The 16,071-nt window shown below is 41.8% G+C and overlaps 1 protein-coding gene and 1 pseudogene across 3 annotated transcripts in view; one reads left to right on the forward strand and one right to left on the reverse strand.

Annotated features, from left to right (window-relative positions):
- Positions 1 to 1,265: 1,265 nt before the first annotated feature.
- The window catches only part of CTCF (CCCTC-binding factor), a 47,323-nt gene continuing 32,517 nt past the window's right edge, over positions 1,266 to 16,071 (forward strand). For 2 of the 3 annotated variants that reach the window (XM_045533515.1, XM_045533517.1), the window contains exons 1-2: positions 1,266 to 1,584; positions 5,873 to 5,989. The gene's annotated coding sequence lies outside the window, so the exon portion shown is untranslated. Of the gene's footprint in view, positions 1,585 to 5,345; positions 5,990 to 16,071 lie in introns of those variants that run through there. The other variant, XM_045533516.1, reaches the window with a different exon arrangement.
- LOC123625214 lies at positions 14,190 to 14,771 on the reverse strand (annotated as a pseudogene).

The raw sequence follows: 16,071 nt of genomic DNA on the forward strand, positions 1-16,071 counted from the left end.
CCCTGTCTTCCTGGATGCTCCCTCCCAGCCTCCTATTCCATTACCCTCTCTCTCAATGTTGGGAGTGTCCCAGGATTTGGCCTTGGAATTTCTCCTAACTCCTTCTTCCAAGTCAGGGATCATAAGCTGACAGCCCACGTGTGTTGTTTAATCAGCTCATGAAGTTTAAAAACATCTGATCTAGTTGCCAACATCAAATTTTTCACATTTAAAAAATCCAGATTTCTGATTCCTTTAAGGAAAAAACAGTATCTGTCAGTATTGGGTCAGCATTCTCACAACGGCACAATCAGCTGGATGGAGCAGAGGCTGCTTCCTTGACGCTGGGTCCGTTTGTTATCCGCGATATATAAGAGAGTTGGGAATACAGTCATGAGTCATATTCCCATAAGTACTCTTCCCGGAGCCACCGGAATACCCTGCAGTCAGTTCTTGGTCAACTTTACCGCTGGTTGGGTAGAGTCCGTAGGCGCCTCCTGGGGAGGGGGAGGAGCTGAAGGACTCCACCCACAGAGAACTTAGCTCTCCGGTAAAGACAAGAAATGCACGTTTTAAATACAGAATCACACAGCGCCAAATACAGGAAGTCTTTTCGGTACTGCGCCAATACAGAAAGTCTTTCAGCAAAAGACGACTGCTGTCTTCTAAAAGCATCATGTCTGGTCTTCCGCTGCCTCTCTGGGTTGAGGTGGCCTGGGGACACCAAGAGGAGGCCCTCGCCCTCTTGTCTCGCACCCGGTTTCGCCTCTTTGAGAATGGAAAGATCACCGAAAGCCGCTAAGCAAGGACAGACCTTCTTGCCGTCGCTCGCAGGCGCTGGATTGCGATCGAGCAGGGAGCGCGCAGGGACTGGCCGTGCCTTACTCGGTGGCGGGCCGCCGTGAGGCGTTCAGAGGGCGGGTCGGGCCCGGCTGGGGCGGAGACTGGGCGGGGCCGGGCCCAGGAGCTTCCTCAGCCTCACAGCCCGGCCCCGCGCGCGCTTCCTTCACCCACCCCCACTCCCCCATCCCTTTATGGGTTCAGGAGGCCCGGAGACAGCAGCTAGGGAATCAGGTCAAGCGGGCCGGGAACCAGGACTGCCCAGTGGCGGCAGCCTCCGCCCAGGAAGCCGCACCAAACGGAAACCCGGACACCGCGGCGCCCGCAGAGCCCACGCGCGACCGGGCGAGGGCGCGGGAGGGCGCGTGCGGCGTGACGACGCGACTCGCGGCGCGTCCCGTGACGCCATCGCGCCCGCTTTTGAAAGTTGGCGCCTGGGGCCGCCTCCCATGCTGCCCTGCGCCAACCCCTCCCCTCACCTTTCCTCCCCCGCCCTCCACTCGCCGCCCGGCCGGCCCCCCCCACCCGTCCCTTCCCTTATCAGCACCCGCGGCCCCGGCAGCGCCGACGCAGGCGCACTGCACCGCGCCGCCGCCATTTTGTGTCCGAGCCTGTGGAGCGATTAAACCGTGCGCGGAGCTGCTTCTTTGGCGGCAGCGGCGGCGGCGGTAGCCGGTGCAGGCGCGCAGAGCTGGCCGGAGACGCCAGGTGGCCGGAGCGGTGGAGCGGCGGCGGAGCGGGCGCCGCGGGGGGTGTGGCGCGGAGGTAAGGGGGCCCGGGGTGGAGGAGGTTTCGCGGGCCGCCTCTAGGTGTCACGATGGGGCCGCTCCGGTCGGCGCTGGCTGCAGCCCGGCGCCAGCGCCGCCGCCGGGGGGTGTTTGTCTCCCTCTACCGTCCCTGCTGCGGCGCGGCCGCCGCCATTGCCCGTCGCCGCCGTGGCCCGGCCGTCCCCCCACCCCCACCCCCGCCTGCTAAGCCTCCCTCTTGGCGGCGCGCTAGGCCTCGGGCGGCGGCGGCGACAGAGGCCCGCGCGCCCGGCGACTCCATTTTCCTTCCTTTGTCTCTGCCCTCGAGGCCGGCTCTTGGCCCGGCCGATCGCCCAGCCGCGGCCCGCCCTCTGCCCTCCGCCCCTCCCGCGGCGGGTGGCCCCAGCCGAGGCGCTATCTCCGCACCCCGGCTTCGGCTACCGCCTCGCTCAGGGGTCCAGACCCACTGCCGCCGCGCGCGCAGCCGAGTCCCGGTGCCGCATGGGTGTCGGGCCTGGGCCGACGCGTCTCGGGCTGCCCCTCCTCCAGTCCTCCCGGTCCCCGGAACCTACCCGGCCGCCCTGCGTGCCTCTCCGGCTGCTCGGCGGTCGCTCCCAGTCCGCGCGTCGCCGCCGCTGGTCTCCGTCTCCGCCGAGTGGCGCAGGCGGCGCTGCTGCGGCTGCGAGCAGAGGGACCCCAGAGCTGCCGAGAGCTCCCTCTGCAAGGCTGGCTGAGCTGCTCGCACCTCTACGCCGCCTGAGCGGGCGGGGGGACGCGCGCTCGCCGCCCCCGCTGGGCACCGCTGCGCCCCTAAACTCGCGCTCGGGCTCCTAGCTCGACCCGACCCGTGCGGCCCCTCACCAGGAGCGGAAAAGACGCGAGTTCCGCACCAAATAGTTTTTCTCCAGCCAGGCTCGGGTTTCCCAGCCTGTTGGAGTGTTAGCAGCCTGACTTTGTGCGCTCAGAGATCTCAAAGGGACCGAAACTTAATTTCACTCTTAAGTAATGTGACAAATTCCTGAATTCGGAGTATGGGCTAAGTTGAGTTGGTTCAGGCGACCCTTGAGTCCTCCCACCCACGCTTTAAAATGTTCTGACGGTAACTTTGTATTACACTTCTTAGTACCTGATGCTCTAGGCAAAAGCAGTTCTGCCCCGGGATTGTGCAATCCGATCTAAAGCGCCAGTAGGGCAGAATGAATTTATTCTTGACTCGACTGGTAATTTGCCCATATGCTGAAATATGAGGGTTGATGTTGTAATTGAATCCTGGGTCACTCGCTTCAGATGGTTTATAAATATCTGCGCCTAATGTAACTACTCTTTAGTAGTTGACTTCCTGTAGACCTGAGTTCAGCATTACTTAATTCTCAGACGTAAACTCTTCATACTTTAAGTTTAGATGAACTAGAAAAGTTAAAATTCCACAGCTGCATAGGTGGGGAAGGAAGTTAAACAGGGCATGTACTTAAATTTACTCTGTCCTTAAGTCTTCTTTCATCATTAAAAAGCTTCCTGTTGAATTGCTGGAGTCTTCTCTTTTTGGTTTTTCCTTAAATGTTCTAGTACCTTAATATAGTACTGTGCAGCAGTTGATGTATCAGTTCGGGTTGCTTTGGAGAGAGAAAAGTCTAGTTTAACATTTTTTTTTTTTAGGAAGGAAAGCCATGTTAAATTTAGGAGGAAATTAAAACGGCCTATTGCTAAACAAAGTTGTGTGGTCCACAGTATATAATCTCTATCTGTAGGTCCTTGTAGCAGTCTGCCTCCATAGGCCAGTCTTTCAGCATCCCTTTTTTGAACCCTACAAAATGTTCCCACTCCCCTCCCCATAAAATTGCGCTAAATAAATGCCCATAGTGTTGATGGAGTGTTGGGTTTGGGAGGAGAACCACTTTTAATTATCTAATGTATTAGTCCACTTGTGTAATTTATTGCATTCTTTTGTGATTTTCAGTTTTCCTTTAGAAATTGTGGTTAAGTGGCATATTCATTAAAATAGCTCCATGCAGGTTAAAAATTAAAATGAGCAAGGTTTGTAATTGAGCCAAGAGTAAAGCTTGTTTTCTCAGGTTAGCATTGTGCTCCACAGACCATATTTTGCTTCTTGGTTTGGTTGTTCCGTAGGCAGTCATAAGCTTCTTGGTCTTATTCATCATTTATACTGTTTCAGTGACAATAGACCTTGTCCACATAGTTGCTATCCTCTGAGATTCCTGTATGTCAGGGATCATACTTTTTTTTTTTTAAGAAAACCAGATCTACAGAAAATAAATTGAGGATGAATTGATATGTCAAGGGTAACCCAGAGGACCTAGTTACTTAAATCAGTGGTATGAGGAAGATTAAAATAGGAATGAAGAAAGGAAGAAAATACTGCTTATTTAAGAATAGTTGTAAATGATTCTTTTCAACCTATGTAAGAAAATTTAGGAGGTGTAAAAGTTATCCTTAAGTTGTACTCAAATTCTAAGAGCTTTAGGATTTTGTTTTAAATGACACACAAAAATGAGGGCACTCACCTGGGACTTGTCTCAGTGGCTTGGGGAGTTCCTTGGCAGAGGCCACCTGTGGCTGACTAAGGCCCTGGGGAGGAGTCCTGTGGCAGAGCCCTGCACAGTGGTGCCTGCTGGCAGAAAGTCACCTCTAGAGACTATTTTTCTGTTTCAGGGATGCTGCTGGCATCACAATTGCTCCACATCATCTATTTTATAGACTTCTTGTTTTTTTAAACCAGTCTGTCTGTCTGCTTTCTTTACCTGTCTTGGCTCCAGATGACTTCAGGCCATTTTGCCAAAAATTAGGTCCCTCTTCAAATAACTAAGATTTGTATAATTTTGGACTTTGGAAAAGAACATACAAGTGTAGAAAGAACAATAATGACAAATAATGTATAACTTTGAAAACTATGATTCTCAGTTGATTGTGTAGATGTGTCATACCACATTTGGTTTTTTATTTATTTTTATTTATTTATTTAGAGACAGGGTCTTGCTTTGTCACCCAGGCTAGAGTGCAGTGGTGCAGTCATAGCTTGCTGTAACCTCAAACTCCTGAGTTCAGGCTATCCTTTTGTGTTAACATCTGAAGTAGCTAGGGCTACGCCTGCACACCACCATACCCATCCTTTTTTGGTAGAGAAGGAGTCCCGCTGTGTTGCCCAGGCTGGTCTTGAACTCCTAGCCTCAGGCAATCTGCCTAGCTCACATTTGTTTCTTTAAACACCCCTAAACTTTCTCTAGTCACTATCTTCACATCTTCCCTGTGGTTATCTTTGCATTTTCTCTGTGATTTAGTATTTGAGTGCAAAAGTGTGCTATTGCATATAGATTAACATATAGCCCAAGGGTAAGGATACATTTCCCACACATACACTTTGTCCTCATTTTTGGTCACTCTTAAGAATTTTCAGGGGCATAACATTTCATTCCCTTTGAGTCATGCTAGTGATAATATATGGACTTCAATAGAAAAGTACTTCTTAGACTAAATACACTAATCCTCTATTTATGTTGTTATAAATTGCCTCTCAACAGAGAGGAGAATTTTTCTTAGTTTCATCGAAGAAAGTATTATATCAGTTTAGTTTGGTGGGTTTTAGTTTATTATGAGATAGGTTTCCTCTTAGATGTATCTCATATGCTAAATTTTTTGGAAACTCCTAATTCAAATTTAGCTCTTTCATTTCACTTAGGATTTTCTTTTTTTCTTTAGAGATAAGTTCCACTCTACCATTGCTTTAAGCTTGACAGTTCATTTTGTAATTTAGGGGGAAAAATGTCAACTAACAAGATACTTCATTATTTGACTAAAGAAGATATTTTATTGCTGTGCTTGTAGGATTTTCAAAGGTCAGGGAAAGCTTCCTCCAGAGTTATCTTATTAAACTGAAAGTGCAGTCTTGTGGTGGTGTAAATTAACTTAATCAGTAAGACCACTACTTGTTAAAGATAAGGAAATAAACTGTTAAAGGGCTAGGGAGATTACTGCACCTATAAGAATTAATTTTTTAGTAGTGTGAATACATGTGCTGTTATTTGGTTGCAAGATTATAATGGAGTACTATTTTGATACTCACAAATCTTTAGTCCTTTATATATTCAGCAAATGTCTAAAAAAAATAAGTGTTTTGTTATTGGCTTGTAGACATTCATGGAATGGCTCAGTTTGTGACATGACATATTAATAGGTGTTTTGTTTTGTTCCCAATTTTATCAGTCTTCAGTTTGCCCTCATTTTATTTTTCATACTGTATGTGCATTTGTGTGAATTTAAAGTTCGTAAAATGATTTATGCTTCTTTTTTAGAATGATCACGGACCTGGAGCCAAAGAACAAGATGCATTAGTGGACAGATTACTGACCAGGGGCTTGAGAGCTGGTTTCTGTTTTCCCTCCTCAAACTGACTTTGCCGCCACGGAGAGGTAAGTGCTATTTCCATTTCTTGGTCTTAAAAATGGGAGTAATATTTCCCTCCTGGGGTTATATTTGCTGGGTAATTCTTGAGTATAGGAGATTCAGGACATCAGGTGATTGAGAGCATACAGACTTTATAATCAGAGAATACTGCGTTTGAAACTCTGTACTACCACATACTAGCTGGGGAAGTTACTTAACCTGTCTACTCCTTCAGTCTTTATTTGTGAGAGAATAATGATGCCAATCTCTAGGCTATTCCTAGAGTTAGTAAGAGTGTGTGTAAAGCATTAAGTACCACTCTAAGTATGTAAACAGGAACACCCCAGGAGATGGTGGCTGTTTTTCTGTAGGAACCCTTGGAATGTATATTTTGACTATTGGCAAATGACCTGAAAAGTCCATGGCCTGTGGCAATTTGTAAGTTCGATGAGAAACAGGTGGAATCCTGTTCTTGGGAAAGCTGTTATCCTGGATGAAAATTGTCTTAATTAATGTGAGTGAGCTCAGCTGATGGCCCATGTTTGTATCAGATTGTGACAGTCATTATCAATTTACTTTAGCCTATAATTTCTGCAATAAAATATAATGGACATTATATGGAATTTGAACAGGCCTCTCATAAATATTAGGGTCTGCTGTGCTTTGGGATATTGTAAACAACAAAGTAGGGTTCTGATGTAAAAATTATCTCTTCTTGGACTACCAGAAAGCATATCTATTTTATACCTTAGAAAAATGTGAAAATAATTTGATTGTACTTATGTAATGGCAAAAAGGAATATAGAGGTGGAAATTACAAATGCCAAAATTAGATAAACTTATGTGAATGAATCATCTAAGTGACTACTAAGATTTGTCTTTTAAGCTGTTGGTGGAGCCAATGGAGAGGAGGAGGAAATAGGAATGAAAGTTCTTGCTATTCGTCAAATCTTTGTTTTCCAAATGGGCAACTTGGTATCTTGCTAGATGGAAAGGACAAGGTCTGTGTGGTAGTGTTCTCTCTCTCCAGAAATAACTTGTACCCTGCAGGTTCTTCTAGGAGTGTTGACACTGAGTACATACTAACAAGCTACTGAAGAAAGGAAGCAATACTGAGTTGAAAAACTGTTCCAATATCTAACCTTAAGAATTTAGGGAGTGGGTTTAACACTTTTAAGTGTTATGGCTAGCTTAATTGTTTAGATCCCTGTTTCTCAAACTGTAATGTGAATACCTGTAGAGGTATAAGGTGGTATGATTCTGGGGTACTTGAAGTCACAAGATAAACATGACCCATCTTCTTGGGTCTTTAATTATGCTCATTGAGGGGGCAGTGAGCTAAGTAATTTAACTGGTAAGTAACTAAAAATATTGTTATATTAAAACAAATACACATTTTTGGAACAGCATGCAAACTGTATGACTAAGATAAAACAGGTTTTCACCAAAACAAGGCTTGAGTGCCTGGGGATGGGAAGTGCTCTTTCTATAGGTACTACAGTGGAAACATTCGAGAAGCAGTACTTTTGAGCTACAGAACAGCTCTGCTGTCCAGCGCCTTACTTTGTCCCTGTAGTATTCTACTGTGGAATATAGAGGTTAGATTGTATTAAATGGTGCTTACTTGCATACATGTTCCTATACTTGCCTGACATACACAAGGCAGATTGATAGGCAGTTTCAGATAACTGGACTAAGGCAGAAGTACTGTCATCAAGATCATTCCATTGATTATAAGGATTATAATTTGAAAGAAAAGAGGAAGTGATGAGCAAAATTGGGTCTAAAACTGTATAGTAAATTCTATAAAACAGAATTTTGAAACAAATATTACATGAATTCAAGAATAAATAACAGTATATACAGATTTTGTTAACCCTCCCCTTCCCTAACTTTAAGTTGTTAAGTAGTCGGAGTCATAAAATGGCTAAATCCTGAGCTGGACCTTGTGACTCCTAACAAAATTTTTCAAAAGCAGCTATTCTTAACTTTTTTTGTAGTTTACAATTATTAAGTACAGTGCTAGTATACTGCTTTAAGTGGCACTTAAAAATTGCATTTTCTATATTGATAATGCCTGTTCTTTGATTACAGGTTGTATATTTGAAGTTAATTGTTTCTAAATATACTGAAGTGTAACTTTCTCTGAAATGATGTGAATTGGATCAGCCCAAATGTGCCTGTGTTGTACTTGCAATATTTATTGAACATCTATAATGTGCTCATTCCATACTTTAAACAGTTGCCATTCTACTTTGTGCCAGGCACTGCCCTAAGTACTAGGATTTCAAAGATGAATAAGAAAAGTATCCTTTTTCTGAGGGTATTGAGCAGACTTATGGGGCAAGAGACCTGTAAATAAGTATTGTTGGTGCTCCAATAGAAGTGTGTTCAGAGTGCAGGGAGGGATGGTATGTTACAAGAATTGGTGAAAGATGTTGGGAAAGGCTTTCTGGAGAAGAGACTCTGATTTAGGTATAACAGGATATACAGAAGAAGCATAAAATTTTATTTTAATCATGTTAGGGCACCAAGGCCTGGCTATGCAGCTTATTAGCTATGTGGCCTTGGATAAGTGACTTCCTTGGGCCTCTCTTTCCTCATTTGTAAAATGTATAGGCTTATGGCAGGTAAATGAAGTAGTATTTGGGGGCCGGGTGTGTGAGAGGGATATATGTTTGTAACCATAACGTGCTGTATAGAGGTAAAGCAATAATTGTAGACTTTAGCAGTAGTTGGTCATTATATATATTTTGCATTAAACTGAACAGTGATGACCACCAGATGATACAAAAGTTAAATGAGCTAAATTGGAATATTATGGATGAGGAAAGTAGGTTAGATTTGTCAGAAAAGCATAGTACTGACTGGTTTGAAAGTATTGAGTTATCTCAATTGTTCAGTTAGTTACAGATTGAACTCCTTGTTTTACTTTCTCCGTTTTCACTACTGCACTTGACTAGTCTTTTAAAAAAAATAGTGCCAAAAAATTAATTAATATGGAATAAAAGTAAAGAAAATCCCAGGCCAGGTGCAGTGGCTCACATTTCTAATCCCAATACTTTAGGAGGCTGAGGGGAGAGGATTACTTAGAGCCCAGGAGTTCAAAGCCAGCCTGGGCAACATAGCAAGACCCTGTCTATACAAAAAATAAAAGGTAAAAAAAAAAATCTCAAACAAAAACCTGGCACATAGCAGGAGCTCAGTAAGTGTGGATGAAAGAATGCCTAGGAAAAAAGTCATGAAAACACTAATCAGAACAAAACAACTAATAGGACTGAAGAATGAGTGGTCAGTAGTAACAATAAAATTGAAAAAAATGTAATAGGATGGTTACATTTGGCGAGACTTTTTGTTAGTTTTGTATAGTTTGTATAACATTGTTTTTTTATAATGGAAATAAGTTGTTTTTCTTACATTAGATACAAGCAGAATTACCAAAATTTGGCAATGCCAATATTTAACAATAGGGGAGGGGACTGGTTAAATTATGATACATTCATATAATAGAATGTCATGTAGCCCTTTATGTATAAGATTATATTGAAATGGAAAGATATTTGAGATAAAGCACAAAAAGAAAGCAGATTACCAAACAGTATGTACAGTGTGATGTCATGTGAGAGTAAATATGTATGTAGTATATATGTAGTATGTATATGGGAGAACCCTGGATATAAATGGGATTTTTTTTTTTTTTTTTTAACTTAGGTTCTCAAAGAGCTAGGTAAGCCAGAATGTTTATATAAGACCTACAGGTAGGTTTATATTCTTGCTTATCTGAGTTTTCTCCTATTGCTTGTATTGTATAGTTTTTAAGGAAGAAAGGAATTCAGTACAGCACGAAGTAGCATTGAAGCTTTCTGATAAATATAATGAAATGATAAAAGGAGTTTTCACCTGATTTACTCTGGCAGTAACATTTAGACCTCTCGAGTGGAATTGAGCCCTGCTAGAGCACTGACAGAAGTGCAGCCAGGAAGAGAGAAAGGCAAAAGGAGGATACAGTATTTGCCTCGGTGTTAGAGGGAATTGAGGTTGCAGAGGTAGTTCTTGGAATGTTCCTCACTTAAATTTGCTCTTAAATTAAAAAAAAAAAATTTTTTTTTAAATATATTTTCTAAGTAATGGTTTAGTTTCATTCTTTGGAAGAGTCTAATAATTGTAGAATTACATTAGAACCTAAAAAAAGAAAAAAACCTTTTACTTCCTTTTACTTTCTTTCCCCAGACATTTGGTGGGTTGACTTTTGGGGTTTTTTTCTATGCTTTTATTAACTGGCATGTACATATAATACAATTTTCAAAACCAAATATAATTGTGCTATACAAATTTTCTGTGACTGCCACATTTAATATAAGCACATGGGGTCTGTCAAGTCTGAGTGACTACAGAAATATATATATATATATATATATATGCACAAGGGGAAAATATTTCAAACAGTACAAAATGTTAATAATGAAAAGTTAATACTTCTCCCACCTCTGATCCCTCATTTTTCTTCCCCAGAGGAAGTAAATATCATCAGTTTTTCATATATCCATCCAGAGAAAATGCTATGCACATACAAGTATGAGTGTTTATGTATTTTTTTAAAAAACAAATAGCATACTATACACATCGTTCTGGACATTTGAATTGTTTTCAATCTTTTGCCATTACAGAAAAATGCCTTAGCAGATATCCTTGAATACAGATCTGTAGGCACATGTACTAGTATAGTCATAAATTCATAGAAGTTGAATTGCTTGTGTATATTCTAAAAGAGAGAATGGCACGTACAAAGGCCCAGAGGCAGGAGAGGAGAGGCCTAGAATGTTCTGGCTACTGAAAGCAGTTCAGTGTGATTAGAGCAGAGTATACGAGGCTAGACAGAGATCTGCTGATACGGCCCTGAAGGACCTTGTAGGCCATGTAAAAAGGTTTACATTTTATCCTAAGAGTTTTCCGCATGGGAGGTTTTAGAAGAGAAGTCTTGCTGATAATGGATTTACGTTTGAGAAACCTATGGCCACTGTGTGGAAACTGGATGGTAGGGGAGCATGAGGGGAAACAGAAAAACTAGTTAGAAGGTCTATTGCATTATTCCTGGCAAGATGTAATGCTGGCCTGACATAAAGTAGGACACCTCACCAGGATTGCTGTTTGTCTCGAGTTTTTATTTTTTTAATTAAGTTGGAATCTTATTCCGCATCCTCCTTTGTAATCTTTCTTCATGTTATATGTTACTTCAAATTACTTGGATGTTAAGTGGTATGCACCTGTGTGTGTATTTTAGTTCCTTTGGGGACAATAGTCCCTTGTTTTTGGCCCTAGCTTTTTGCCTCTAATACTTCATCTCTGCCTATTCCTCATTATTTGAATTATTTCCCAAATAAGAGTAAATTAGACTGAATGCAGTTGCTCACACCTGTAATCCCTGCACTTTGGGAGGCTGAGACAGGAGGATCCTTTGAAGCCAGGAATTTGAGACAAGCCTAGGCAACATAAACCCCATCTTTACAAAAAATTTTTAAAAATTAGCTGGACAGGGTGGCACGTGCCTGTGGTCCTAGCTGCTGGGGAGGCTGAGGCAGAAGAATTGCTTGAACCCAGGAGTTTGAGGTTGCAGTGAGGTATAATGACATCACTACAACTGTACTCTAGCCTGAGTGACAGAGCAACCTTGTCTCAAAAAAGAAAAAACAAAGTAAATTGACTTTTAATTTTAAATTTGAGTGCATAAATTTTGAGATGCCTGTTTTATCTACTCAGAAACCTTTTTTGATCCTGTTCTTAACTGTTTTCAGTAGTAGATATTTTCTAGGTTAGTGACTGCTATTTTTCTTTTTCTTTTTTTCTTTTTATTACTCACCACTATACTAATGGGCACGGTTTAGTGACTTGTAGATGGGCATATGTTTTAGCTAGTGGTTAAGTAGATTATCCTATCAAGTATCTAGCTATCAGTGCTGTACATATTTTTCACACTGAAATTAAATGCCCTATTTCTTATTTTGGGAAGAAGTAGATGATAGACATTAACTTCCCTAACAAAGGAGGAGGAAATAGGGTCCTAAAATGCCCTCAGTTGGTGAAGACTTTTGAAGAAAAGATCATATATTTTGATGGTCTGTATACAGTGGGGAGAGAGGAAGGGCATACAACAATGATTAATCCTTCACTTTAGAGCAGCTTTTCTAGTTTAAAACATATCCTAATGGAGGGAGGAAAGGGCCAGTCTGGTAGGTAGATTGATTGTATTTTATGTTGTGGCGTTTTTGCTTGACACAGATTCTTCTTTAAGTTTCTTGGACTGCATTCGTAGGTGCTGCTCAGTAGAATGATGTGCCTTAGCTGTCCTCATGTGACTGGGTTTCAGAGACTTCTGCCTCTGATCTCTGGACTACAGACAAGGGGACTACGAAGCCAGAGAACAACCATCTTTTGGTCCATGCTTTTGTACAACCTCACTATGTACAATTGTTAAAATTTCCTGTCTGATGATATTATGTTTTTTAGCTGTAAAGTGGAAATATTGGTTCCCTTCTTACCTGTAAGGATTAATCTAATTGATAACCTTAAAAAGTGTAGTTGGTTACAGCCAAAAGAAATTTTGAGTCATCTGGTAAGCTCTTCATTTTACTGATAAGAAAACTAAGAGGCAAAGTGATTTATTCAAGGTCACAGATGTAGGACAAGTGCTTATGCTGTTTTTGTTCTTCCATATACTGGCTCTGAATAGTCTGCATTTCATAGAATCTCCTGCTGTATTTATCTTGTAACTAATTATTTCATATATTCAGTTCTTTTTTTTTTTTTTTTTTTTTTTTTTGAGACAGTCTCTGTCTGTTGCCTAGACTATAGTGCTGTGGCTTCAGCCTAGCTTACAGCAACCTCAAACTCCTGGGCTCAAGGGATCCTCCTGCCTCAGCCTCCCAAGTAGCTGGGACAATAGGTGCCTGGCTAATTTTTCTATTTTTAGTAGATCCGTGGTCTCGCTCTTGCTCTGGCTGGTCTCGAACTCCTGAGCTCAAGCTATCCTCCCACCTTGGCCTCCCAGAGTGCTAGGATTATAGGCGTGAGCCACCACACCCGGCCTGTCCCCAACTGTTTTAAAAGTTTGTTCATGTGTACAGTGGATTACTAGGCTGTAACTATCCCTAATATTAAAGTTCAGTTTCTGATACTGCAGCTATAAAGATTTTGAGCTTATTCAGTCTTTCTTAACCCAGGACTTTTCAGAATCTTTTGATAATCTATCTGTGATAAGAACAGACCATCCTTGGAGGCAGGTGTTGGTTTGGTACCTCTATTTTTAGTGTGGACCACTAAATGTTCTAAATTATTTCAACTGCTACATTTTGTTCATTTGTTTAAATAAACTCTGATATAACAGCTCTGGCATAGCATGCTCACCATCATGTGTCATAAAACAGGTACAAGATATTTCACATTTACAGAGGTGTGATACAAAACTATTCTATAATAGAGGATATCCCAGTTCTTTTTTAGCATTTCTTGTGTTTCTGTTTTATTTGTATTTTATAACTTTCTACTCCTATTTAAGATTTTTTTGTTGTAAGTATATGTTGAGACTATAAAATAATAGTGACTCTTGGTTTCCTTTCTGGAAGAAATTTTTTTTCTTTCTCCCCCCTTGTCAGACAAGATCTTTACTTCTTCCTCTCTCCATTTGTGTCTTTTGGGTATACTCTCCCCTAGCTCCAATTTCTTGATTAAGCTATTGCCTGCGTTTCCCGTACATATTTGTTTCATTATTTCTAAGGAATAATCAAATTGAAAAAGTACTTGTTTTGATAATCTTAGTTCAAAGTGACATTTTGGGTTTTTGTTGTTTAAACTTCTACATTTACTATGTCCTATACATTCATATCCTTTTTCTGTTTTTAAGATATTTATTTATTTATTGAGAGAGAGGTGGGGGTGGGGTCTGGCCAGGCTGGAGTGCAATGGTCTCAAACTTCTGGCTTCCCAAAGTGCTGGGATTACAGGCATGAGCTGACATGCCTGGCCTGTTCTCAGATTTCTTTTCTTAGTTGTTGAATAATGCTTTAACTATTATCCTTATTTTGTGCTGCTGTACTATTTAACTCACTTAAGGGTGTCTTTTTTTTTTTTTTTTTGTAACTGTTCCTTGATATTTTTTTTTAAGTGTTTAAGTTTATTAATCCTCTTGTGAAAAATCCATAAATGGCTGCAGATAACTTAATTGCAGAATCTTTACTCCTTCAGCGTTTTGCCAGCACCAGCATTGGCCTTTGCAGTCCTCCTGACTTTCTTCATTCTATTCTTGCGTTCCTTTCGCTGCTTTCCTGATGTCTTTTTCTTTTTGTATAGACCATGCCTTTGTAAGCCTATGTTTGGGTTTATTTTTCTTTGCATAATCCAAGGAATCGTAAATTATGCCAACCAGTTAGTTGTCTTGCCACCACCAAAGTGAGTTCTGAATCCAAATACAAAGATGACATCCAGTGTGGTATTTTTAGTAGAGCTGGGGTCTTGCTCTTGCTCAGGCTGCTCTCGAACTCCAGAGCTCAAGCAGTCCTCCTGCCTCAGCCTTTCAGAGTGCTAGGATTACAGGCGTGAGCCACCTTGCCCGGCTGATTTTTTTTTTTTTAAAGGCAGAATGTTGCCCTGTAGCCCTGACTAGACTGCAGTGATATCATTTGGCTAGTTTTTCCCTAATTTCTGTCTTTGGTACTGTTGCCTTCCCAGGGTGAAGGACATCGATGACCATTTGTTTCCTCTAAAGTAGTGGTTGGTTATGAACTTCCTGATCTGGATAGTTACTATATCATTCATGATGGTGGTCAATCTTCAAGCAGCCAGGGAGGAAAAAAGTATTCCTTGACCTTTGTTCAAAGACGTTGTATTGCTATTTATTATTACTGTGATACTATTTCGTACAGGTGTACATTGTTGAATTTAAGCTGTTAGCGTCTGATTTAATGCTAACCTTATAGGAGACCCCTTTACCAAATAAAAATGGTTTTGGTTCTAGTAAGTAGTCTTTGAGTCAGTCCTGGGTTATAGAGACAGTAGGGCAGTAGTCACGTGGTCCCTGAGATACACATTGCAAAACTGTGAGTTCACCCTTCAAGTATGTCTATTTCTCTGGGTTTGATTTTTTTCACCCTTTTTCCTTTTTGTCATGGCTTGAGTTTGTCCTTACCACCAGAGATACTGTTTAACGTGGGAGGTACTGGCCAGGCGTGGTGGCTCGTGCCTGTAATCTCAGCATTTTGGGAGGCTGAGGCAGAAGGATTGCTTGAGGTCAGGAGTTCAAGACCAGGCTGGGCAATATAGCAAAACCTTAGCCAGGCTACCAAAGTCCCAGCTACTGGGGAGGCTAAGGCAGGAGAATCGCTTGAGCCTGGGAGTTCGACGCTGCAGTGAGCTGTGATCATGTCACTGCACTCCTGCCTGAGTGACAGTGAGCCCCTGTCTAAAAAAAACAAAATTGGTGGTACCCATGATAGAAACTTCAAGACTTACTCATTGAGTCATACATTTCATTATTGCTTAGATGGGAATCATATTAGTTTTAAGGTAGGCTTTGTAGATTTTTGTCTAAAAGAATTAACAGAAAAGACTCACACTGGAAAACTATGGGTATTTGAGTAGTTTGGATTTATGTAGACCTATATTTAGAATCAATTCCTATTGTATTGTAGGTGTTGCTTCCAAACCATGGGCAACAGAGATTCTATATAAGAATCACCCTGGGACCTTTTGAAATAATGTCTTCCCCACCCAGACCTGCTGAATCAACATTTCTGATCTAGGTTTTAAAGCTCACCAGTTGTTTCTGATACAAACTATATTTGGGAACCTCTGGCTCAGGTAGTGTCTGCTCAAAATTCGTAGAAATACCTGTTAGGTATAGTGTAAATCCTACATTATTCAAAATGATAGACTTTCCAGACATCCCTTAGCCTTTCTCACATTCCAAGTGATGAAAAGACTGTAGGATTGCTCCAAGGACAGTCTAATTCTGAGCTGCTTCCAAGAATATAGCTATGTCCGGAGTGGGGCAACAAGGAATCTGGTGGTCTCTATACTCTCGGGAGAACAGGAAGGGAAGCATTAGGTTGCTCTGTGC

This window comes from Lemur catta, chromosome 20, assembly GCF_020740605.2.
Source record: "Lemur catta isolate mLemCat1 chromosome 20, mLemCat1.pri, whole genome shotgun sequence".
Classification (NCBI taxonomy): Eukaryota; Metazoa; Chordata; class Mammalia; order Primates; family Lemuridae; genus Lemur; species Lemur catta.